This window comes from Coenobita brevimanus, chromosome 55 (genome assembly GCF_032717465.1).
Source record: "Coenobita brevimanus isolate Jiangsu-jjx chromosome 55, ASM3271746v2, whole genome shotgun sequence".
Taxonomy (NCBI): Eukaryota; Metazoa; Arthropoda; class Malacostraca; order Decapoda; family Coenobitidae; genus Coenobita; species Coenobita brevimanus.
This window is the reverse complement of record NC_137008.1, coordinates 9,708,262-9,718,526: the sequence shown is the minus strand read 5'-3', so window position 1 is coordinate 9,718,526 and position 10,265 is coordinate 9,708,262. Positions and strand designations below refer to the sequence as shown.

The following is a 10,265-nucleotide window of genomic DNA, read 5'->3' as shown; positions in this document are numbered from 1 at the left end:
TAGGAAACACACAAAATTTTAATAACAAAATTTTGTGACATAAGATATACGCAGGATATTCGAAGCTGATTGATGGTACATATTTTAAGGCTCCTGACTCTTTAATTATATATATATTCATTCATTGCCAGACGCCATGTATCCCATACGGGGTGCCAAGGGCTTAGAGTTAATTGTTTTACAGGGAAGGGCACTAATCCTCCACCAACCCCACTTGACACTTTGGGGCATATGCCAACAGCATCTGGTGTTCCCAGGCGGTCACCCATCCAAGTACTAACCAGACCCAACGTTGCTTAACTTCGCTGATCGGATGGGAAGCGGTGTATTCAACGTGATATATATATATATATATATATATATATATATATATATGTTCAACGTGATATATATATATATATATATGTTCAACGTGATATATATATATATATATATGCTCTGGTCACCCACAGGTATTCGTTTCAACTGAACTTGACATTAGTCACTGCAATTTGTTTCATTAACTGATATCTAATGAAGTTTCAGTTCAAAAGATTTAGAATGTCGCAGTCGTATCAAATGCTAGAAGAAGCACCTTCTTATGATCAATGTACAAGCAAAGTATAAGTTCTCAGATGTATTGCTGCTGTAGGTTCTTGGCTGCAACAGGAAGCGTGAGTAAAATAATAGACTAAGATGATTCTGGAATACGAGGTACTTTGTTGGATATATATATATATATATATATATATATATATATATATATGACAATTATAGGTGTGTTAAGATATTTTATTGATAATTTTAGATGTTAAGATATATCATAATGGTGAAAGGTATGAGAGCAAACTAGGCATTAGATATAATGTCACTTCCAGTTTTGAGAGAATGACACACTACCGAGTAAACACACACACACACACACACACACACACACACACACACACACACACAAATTGAATAAGAAAAAACTTTTGTACAACGAATGGGTGAGTAACCTCGGTGAATTATATTTTCCTCTTGCACTGCGTGTAGCCTGTGTTATGAAAATAAGGGATGACAACGAATAAATATTAACCATAATGCCTGGCACGTAAAATGATTAATAAGCTTTTGTTCGCGTTGCATCAATTCAAAATTTTGAAAATTACTGCACTTAAAATGTACCGGTCTCTGTTATAAATAGTTTATCCCTGTAATACGATGACTCCTGCAATTCTGCTGACAGACGATTTTATTCAGGTTGTGTGAGACTCTGGAAGTGAAGGGATTATAGAAATACTCGCATACTACACAAACTCCGTCAGTGCGAGAGATTTACTTTTTGTTGAATAAAAATGGTATCGTATCGAATCTGTTCCGTCCTACATCCGATAAGGTATTCTCATTATAATCCTACTACCTTGTGATAGTTTGAAGCCTAAGACAGACGTCCATTCAGGAGAGGATACATGCAGCCTTCTTTATCCCGTCCAAAATAAGAGACGTACCTAACAAGAATATAACCGTTTGGAAGCAGCCGGAATTGAATAATATCTATATCACACAATTGATGGAGTTAATCAATGAAACATGCAAGGTCAAGAAGTTAATAATATCAGTTCTGTTAAAACAGATTATGTCCATCGACTGCTTGGGGCTATCGAACAGTTACTCTCAACAGGTTTAATCACTCAAAAGGGAAATATCTGCGACTTCCACATTCCTTTTAATAATCAGAGGAAGGCAAAGACCTTCAAACTGACGCCTGCCTGGGGGGGGGGGGTATTCGTATTAAAGGTTTATGAAAGAAAATAGTTGGACGAGGAAATCGATGCTTGGTGTAGTACTGGTTGCCATGCATAGGTTCCATATGAAGGAAGATTGGTGTGTGTGTGTGTGTGTGTGTGTGTGTGTGTGTGTGTGTGTGCGCATAAACAATATAGTCCGTTACCTGAAGCCCATCAGTCCTCTATGGCGCCACACAGTTTCTCACACCAGCACTTCGGCGCTAACACCAACTGTCCATAATGAATACATGCCAGTTGGCCGTTTCACATGGACTTCCTTAAGTGTATGTGTTTGCTTAACAATTCCCTTGGGTAATATATATTGTGTTCGAAGAATCACTGACGATGATATTTAACAGCTCTAGATATTATATAATATATATATATATATATATATATATATATATATATATATATATATATATATATATATATATATATATATATATATATATATACACAGTACCATGATAACCGACGGAGCAAGAGGCTGACTGACTGGACACCAATAGAATGTAAGCGTAGCAGAAAAAGGCCAGACAGGAGATGGAGAGATGAGATAGAGAAAATTGCAGGAAAACGTAGCAAAGATTGGCTTAGTCAAGGAATTCGTGGAAAAGGTTGGGGGAGGCCTTTGTTCAGCAGTGTACTAGTTATGGCTGATGATGATGATGATGATATATATCCCATAAGATGAATACAATCGTTTGTAGTGAGCAAGAATTAAATTTAAAAGTCCGTCTATAGCTGATGGAGGTAATGAATCTGGAAACACTGTTATAGTGTATCTGTTGCTGAAGGTACAAAATAAAGACCTACCGACCCAACATGACGGGCAAATTAGTTGTTCTTGCCGTCGTTATTGTTGTTGTTTAACACCGGTCTGTCTGGCCAAGCAGAACTGCGGACCACAGGTAGGCGACCGTTTTCGTTTGGCCGTTCTTCAGGTACAGTACAGTAAGAAGTGACGGCAGAGCATCCAGAAGTTTTCGGTCGTCGATAATGTACATACTCTTCCTTATATCTTTACAAGGTGAAGCCTGTTATGAATTGTTGTTACAGTAAACAATAAGGCAATGAAAAGGTACCGGTATATTTCAAAACTGTAGGAAGCAGTTCGTTAATTACGGAACTAATTGAAATTTCAGAACTATCGCTCAGAGAGTCAGGAATAATTTGCGGAGTTCATATCTAACATGATAAAATGCAATATTTTCCTAGCAGTGTAATATTAAAAAGAAAAGCGCTTTAATACTAAATTAAAATTAGTCATTATCATTTATAAAATAATTTCTGTTACATTACTAAGGAATAATTTAAAGTCATTTATTTCCATTTTTGCTGTGTTCCTGGATTCACTAACATGGTCGTAAATTCAGGTGCCTGAGCAAGATATGGCACCTCAGATTACGCACTCCTGTGGCGCAGTGTCTCTCACCAGAGCTTGGTATTCATTAAAATTTTCTATGGCGCCGTACCCCGGTCGTAAGTTGTCTATCTATTTATCTATCTATTGCCAGACGCCTCAATCCCGTTTGGGGTGGCCACAAACAAAGAGCCTCCACGTCGCCCTGTCCCCCGCCATTTCACTGCCCTGCTCCCAACTCACACCCCCCTCTCTCATATACCTCTCCACCCCATCCCTCCATCTCATCCTCGGCCTCCCCCTCCCTCTTCCCCCCTTCACCTCACTCACAGACACTCTCTTCGTCAGTCTTTCACCCTCCATCCTCTCCACATGGCCAAACCACCTCAGTGTGTTCCTCATAACGCTTCCTATCACATCCACATCCACACCACAACGCTCCGTTATATCCTCATTCGTCAGCCTGTCTCTCCATGTGACTCCACAGGCTCCTCTTAACAAAAACGTTCTAGGAACCATAGCTCCTAAACTTAATGGTGTTTTCAATATTACACCTTAACATGTCATGTCATAGTCATGTATTACTGCTACATTCTCCTTTCACTGACCCACCTGGTGAACAAGCCTACACCTTTTCTATCCTTAATGACCTAGAGCAGCTGCTACAGCACACTAACCATATCCCTGATCGCCTTGGAGAGAGCTCCAACATACTTGTCCTCTTCCTTACAACTAATCCTTCTGCTTACACAGTTAATCTTTTCTCTCCGTTGGGCTCCTCCGATCACAACCTTATCACCTTATCCTGTCCTACCGCTCTGGTACAGCCTGTGGACCCTCCAAAGAAATATAGTCAGTGGCACTTTGGGGCTGCGGACCGGGAGGTCCTCAGGCTGTACTACTTTGATTTTCCATGGAATGATTATTGCTTCCATGGCCGGGAGGCATCTGAGTGAGGTTATTCTCTCGGGCATGGAGGCATACATTCCTTTCTCATTTCCTTTGACTAATGCAAGAAAGCCTTGGTTTAATAACGCTTGTTCTAATGCTGTCTGCAACAAGGAGAGGGCCTATAAAAGGTACCGGAGCCAACTCACCCCTGAATCACATCTTCCATACGTTTCTGCCCAGATCGTGCTAAGGCTGTTCTTAACTCTGCTAAAAATATTTTCATCTGTACTAAATGCTCTCAACTCCTCAACTCGAATTCTTCCCACTCCTTCTGGCACCTTGCCAAAAACCTTTCTAACAACTTTACCTCATCCTCCTTCCCTCCTCTTTTCTACTCTGATGGCTCTGTAGCTATTTCTTCTACTGATAAAGCAGACCTCTTCACCCAGACTTTCTCCTCCAATTCCACTTAGATGATTCCGGTGCCGTTCCTCCATCACTTCCCCCCTCTGACTTCCTCATGGTTGACATTAAAATTTCTCCAGCTGATGTATTTTCTGCCATCACAGGCCCCATTAATAATAAGGCATATGGGCCTGATGGGGTCCCTCCTGTTGTTCTCAAGAACTGTACTTCTGTGCTTACACCCTGCCTAGGCAAACTCTTTCGCCTTTGTCTGTCAACTTGTACCTTTCCTTCTTGCTGGAAGTTTATTCTCATTCAGCCAGTCCCAAAGAAGGGTGACCATTCCCAACCCTCTAACTATCGTCCAATTGCTTTAACATCCTGTATCTGAAAAGTTTTCGAGTCAAATCTTAATAGAAAAATTTTAAAGCATTTTTCCTATCACAACCTTTTTTCTCATCGTCAGTATGGGTTCCGTCAGGGACGCTCCACAGGCGATCTTCTCACCTACCTTTCAGACTCCTGGTCATCTTCCTTTCGGGACTTTGGCGAAAGCTTTGCCGTTGCACTTGACATCTCTAAGGCTTTCGATCGATTGAGTCTGACAATAATCTTTAATTTCCAAACTGCCCTCTTACGGTTTCTATCCTTCTATCTGTGCCTTCATCTCTAGCTTCCTTTCTGGTCGTTCTATAGCCGCTGTTGTAGACGGCCATCGTTCTACTCCTCGATCTATCAACAGTGGTGTTCCTCAGGGCTCTGTCCATCATCAGCTCTCTTCCTTGTAGTCATCAATGACCTAAGCTGTACATCTAACCCTATCCACTCATATGCTGATGACTCCACCCTTCACCTTTCCATTCGGGTCCAGCAACGTCCATCTCAGCATTTACTTCAACAAACATGGGATGAGGCTATGGGACACCTAATGCCTGACTTGGCTCATATCTCTGACTGGGGTAAAAATAATCTTCTTGTTTTTAATGGATCAAAGACTCAGTTTTTACACCTATCAACTTGACAAAATCTTCCACAGGTATACGCTCGAACGTTTACTAACATTCAACTTAATCCTGCATCATCCTTGAACATGCTTGGGGTTTCATTTACTCGGGACTTATCCTGGAAAGATCATATTACATCTCTTGTAAAATCTGCTTCCAAGAGATTAGGTGTGCTAAGCCGACTCCATTCCTTCTTTACCCCTGCACAATTGTTGACTCTCTACAGGGGTTTTATCCGCCCCTGTGTGGAGTACAACTCTCATGTGTGGGGAGGCTCCCCACATACAGCTCTTCTCAATAGGGTGGAGTCAAAGGCTTTTTGTCTGATTAACTCTCCTCCTCTTACTGACGCCCTTCAACCTCTGTCTCTTTGCCGCACTGTTGCATCTTTGTCTCTTTTCTATCGCTACTTCAATGGTCACTGCTCCTCTGAACTGTCTGCTTGCATTCCTCCACTTCTGCAACGGGCACGTAGCACCCGTCTGGCAGCAAACTCTCATCTCTTTTCTGTCCAACTCTCCAATGCAAGAGTTAACCATTACTCCCAGTCCTTCATTTATGCATCAGGTCAACTCTGGAACTGTCTCCCTCTGTATTTCCTGCTTCCTATGATCTCCAGTATTTCAACCGCAGTTTGTCCAGCCATCTCGAAATGAATGGATCTTGAATTTGGCTCTCTCTTGTATTTTGTTTCTCTCTTGGAAGTAACAAAAATAGCGGGCCCCACGACCTTTGGTTCCTTCTTCCGCGCATAAAAAAAAAAAAAAAAAACTAGACGTCACCAAGATATACAAGGATATCGAGGCGCTACAGACAAAACCATTCGCAGACGAGCAGGAGTTACAATGGCATCTACACCGATGCCAATAGGCTATGACCCTCATTAATATTTCTTTTGCTTCCTTTCCAAACAATGTGCAATCGTTTATCTTACAGCTACCACCACTGCTCTTTTTATATCCCATTTTGAATTCACTCTCTCTCTTTCTCTCTCTCTCTCTCTCTCTCTCTCTCTCTCTCTCTCTCTCTCAGTCTCACTCTCTCTCTCTCTCTCTCTCTCTCTCTCTCTCTCTCTCTCTCTCTCACTCTCAGTCTCACTCTCTCTCTCTCTCTCTCTCTCTCTCCCCCCACCGAAAAACTAGCTCTCGTTGTCAATTACCACAAAGTGTGGACCAGTATACACAGCTTGCAATCTGGTAAAGTAGGGAGTGATTACCCCATCTTGAACACACACTCCCAGCACGCTCTCAGTTTCAAATGTATTTGTTTGTTGTGGTTAGTTTGATGTTTTTTTTTTTTCCTAGTCTGGAAGCTTGGATTTTTTTTATTATCTTTCATACAATCCTTGTTACTCTACGAGTTAATGGGGTAGCTGTCTGCCTGGTCAAGGGCTTGCTACTTTGTTCAGAAATTCAAGACACTAATGACCAATCTACCTTCAACTGAGCATCATTGTGTGGTTAATATATCCTACTACGATTGCTGTCCAACGAACCGAATAGTTTCCTGGGCTACAAAAACCTGTTTGGCTTTTCCCTCCAATGAGATGGAAGGTGGTTAAAGTGTCATTACGGCAGATAACCATACTGGGCTTAAGATCTGAGAGGTAAAGTTCAATGACCTCCACCGTGCCTTCCGGACTTGCATTACAATGAAAACAGAATAAATTGTGAAGAGACTAACTCTATTATTAATTAAGCATCTGAAGTAGCGTAATATGAAGACGGAAGGCTTATAGTGCTGTCAGTATGTTAGTGCTTCTAGTTTCATTGTCTGTTGTATCAGTGTTTGTTTTTTTAAGCTTATCAGTGTTTGCAAGTAGCACATCATGAGTGGAGTCAGTATACCAGCGTTTGCAGTCACTCAGGTTTTCAGTCAGCTTAGTATACTATGTCTGCTTTCAGTCCCTGTATATTAGACTCTGATGCGTGGTCATGGAGAGTGCAAACGTGTTTTTGTGTGCTCTGTCCTCCAGCTTTTAGGGCTACCCCACAAGCATTAGCTTTTTTCCTCTCTCTCTCTCACCATTCAGGTGACATTAGGATTACCTAGTTTCTCATTTTCCTCCCCTCCCTGATAGCCTGGTACATCAGGTGTCTGTACCTTTATACTGAGATTGCCTTTGCTTGCTGGCGTCTGGTGTGTTCCCCCCACTGATAGCTCTGGGATGTGAATAGACACAGACGCAGCTTCCAAAGAGTAGTTGAGAGGGCAATCACAGACTTCGGTGTTTTACCTCGGATCTGTTGTCTCTTGCTTGTTTTTTCTCTCTCTTCCAACTTCCCCCATCAGGGGGAAGTGATTACTTTGGAGGACGCCACTACCGCCTCCCCCTCCTTTAGGGGGAAGGTGGTTCTGACGGACCCTTGAATGTGTCACAGACTTACCGCCCCAGACTGAACAGCCCCAGCGTCGATCACTGCCTTACATTACTGTAATGTTTGTTACCCTCAGTGCTTTCAGTTCTACTTCCTTGGCCAGTCTCATTCCTTTCATTATCCAGATGGTGATGATGGCTGTGGTGGAGAGGAAGAACTAGTAAGAAAAAAAAAAACTTGCTAATGAGGATCTAGTAAAGACTGTCAAATCCTCTCCGGTTAAGGATCTGCTTAAACTGCACAAGTTTCACTGCTATGATGTCGAACAGTGGATCCTGCATGCCATGAATTCCTGCAAGGGTACCTGTAGGGACCTCTTGGTTATAGAAGAAAACTAGATTATACGTCAACTTGTTCATCAGGATGTAACAGATGCAAGATTAACTATTTGGTTCTCAGAAAGCAAGAGGACGAAGACTGTAACGATTGTTTTGACATATGGCAAAGTATCACTACCTCATCACTGGGTCAAAATTGGTTACGAAATTGTTCGGGTAAGACCTTACATTCCTAATGCCCTTCACTGTTTCAAATGCCAAAAAAGGGATATAATGATAAGAACTGTCGGACTTCCCACTCAGTGTTTGGTTGGGTGTTCAGCTCAAGATCATAATGCTGAACACTGCACCTCTGAGACGGTATACTGTTTCCATTTTCTCGAGGGATTGTCTCAAGTGGAAGGAGGAGAAAGAGATCTGCACAGTGAAGGTAACTTAGGGCATCTTCTACTACGAAGCTAGGAAGAAGGTGAAGACATTGCATGCAAATCCCTTGCCGAATACCTCCTATGCTTCGGCGGTGATATCCCGTCCTGTGACATACTTTGTTAAAACACAGACTGTCCCTGCTCCTGTTCCTCATGCCACTCATTCTGCATCTTAGTCTCAGCCTCATGTAAATTCCAACTCTCTAACTGACATCCCTAATACTACTTCATATTCTCAGCCTACTGCTGCCTCTCAGTCAATACGGCTTGAGCCAAAGTCAGACAAGTCTAGCAAAATTAATCAGACCACCATTGGTAGAAAACATATCCTTCTCCTGCTTCAGCGAGGAAGAGAAGGGTTAGCTCTTCCTCGGGGGAGTCTGGGAGCCTTGTAACTGATGATAATGTGGAGGTTTCCATCTCCAAGCACAGCGATAGGTCCCCTGGTAATCGCTCGTCTGTTGGCAGGCAGCATTAAAAAAAAAAAAAAAAAAAACTAAACACACTGGCCACCCTCGTAACTCTTGAACTACCGCATTCACTGTGTTACAGTGGAATTCTAGGACTCTTGGGAGTAAATTACACAACATAACAACCTTGCTTTCTATACACAGGCCAGACGTTATTTGTTTACAGGAGATACATTTGGTGGATCACGCTGATCCTCCACAGTTCAAACACTACCACTTGAAGAGAAGAAAGGATAGTCATGGACTTGCCATACACACACACAAATCACAACCACAGACAGAAGTGGTTCCAAATTCGTCTCTGAAGCTGTTGCGTGCAGTGTAAAATGTAATGACACATATCTGTCTATTTGCTGTCTCTCCTAACCTCCACATGTCCCCATAGATACTGAGAGCTTTGAATTCATTTTTTGACCATCTTCCTAGAAATAAGTTAGTGTTGGAAAACTTAAACCCCCATCACTATCAGTACTGTGGCTTGAGGATCGATGGTCGTGGGGAACTAGTAGCTGACCTAATATTACAGTCCAACTTCTCTTATCTGAACGAGCGTGTAGATGATCGTACTGGTAACTTTTCGGCTATTGACTTACCTCCGGTCTCCCCAAGTAAACATCAAGATTTCTCATGGGACCCTCATGACGACTCTTTGGGAACTGATCCTTTGCCCACCTGGCTTTCTTGTACATGCGACATTATATCAGACCTTTCACCTCCAGAATTAAACTGTAAAAATGCATATTATGGATCCTTCTCAAGGATCGCCGATTTAGATATATCTGGGGAGACCATAGATATAAATGTCAAAAATTTTACCTCCATATTACACGGGGCTGAGGCTGCTATTCCCAAAACCTCTGCTGTACAGTTCTTGCGACACATAGAGCTCATTGACGGATACCGGTTTGCCAACAGACTCTAAGGAAACACCATGGGAGATACAGGATTTTTGATGGTCTGCCTATTGAGGAAAACATTATTGCATACAAACAGGCATGGACTGAGGCAAGGAGTATAATAATGGAATGGATAAACGTGACTCCAGGAGGTTGTTTGTTTCCATGGTGAATTGTTTTACTCAATTATGCAAAGTCTGGTCCAGTATAAAATTATTAAATAATAAACACCCTAACATACCTGTGACCACTCTGCAGGTGAATAATAATATCTATGACGATTCCATGGAAGTAGCTAATATCCTTGCCAGGAGTTATCTCATATAAGAAGCTCACCCAATTAAGACCAGCCTTTTTAACATCATAAACACACGGCTGAGCTAGAAATATTTGACTTTGCC

At 41.9% G+C, this 10,265-nt stretch overlaps 1 pseudogene; it reads right to left on the bottom strand.

Annotated features, from left to right (window-relative positions):
* Nucleotides 1-232: 232 nt before the first annotated feature.
* On the bottom strand, nt 233-351 carry LOC145401476 (5S ribosomal RNA; annotated as a pseudogene).
* Nucleotides 352-10,265: the final 9,914 nt, after the last annotated feature.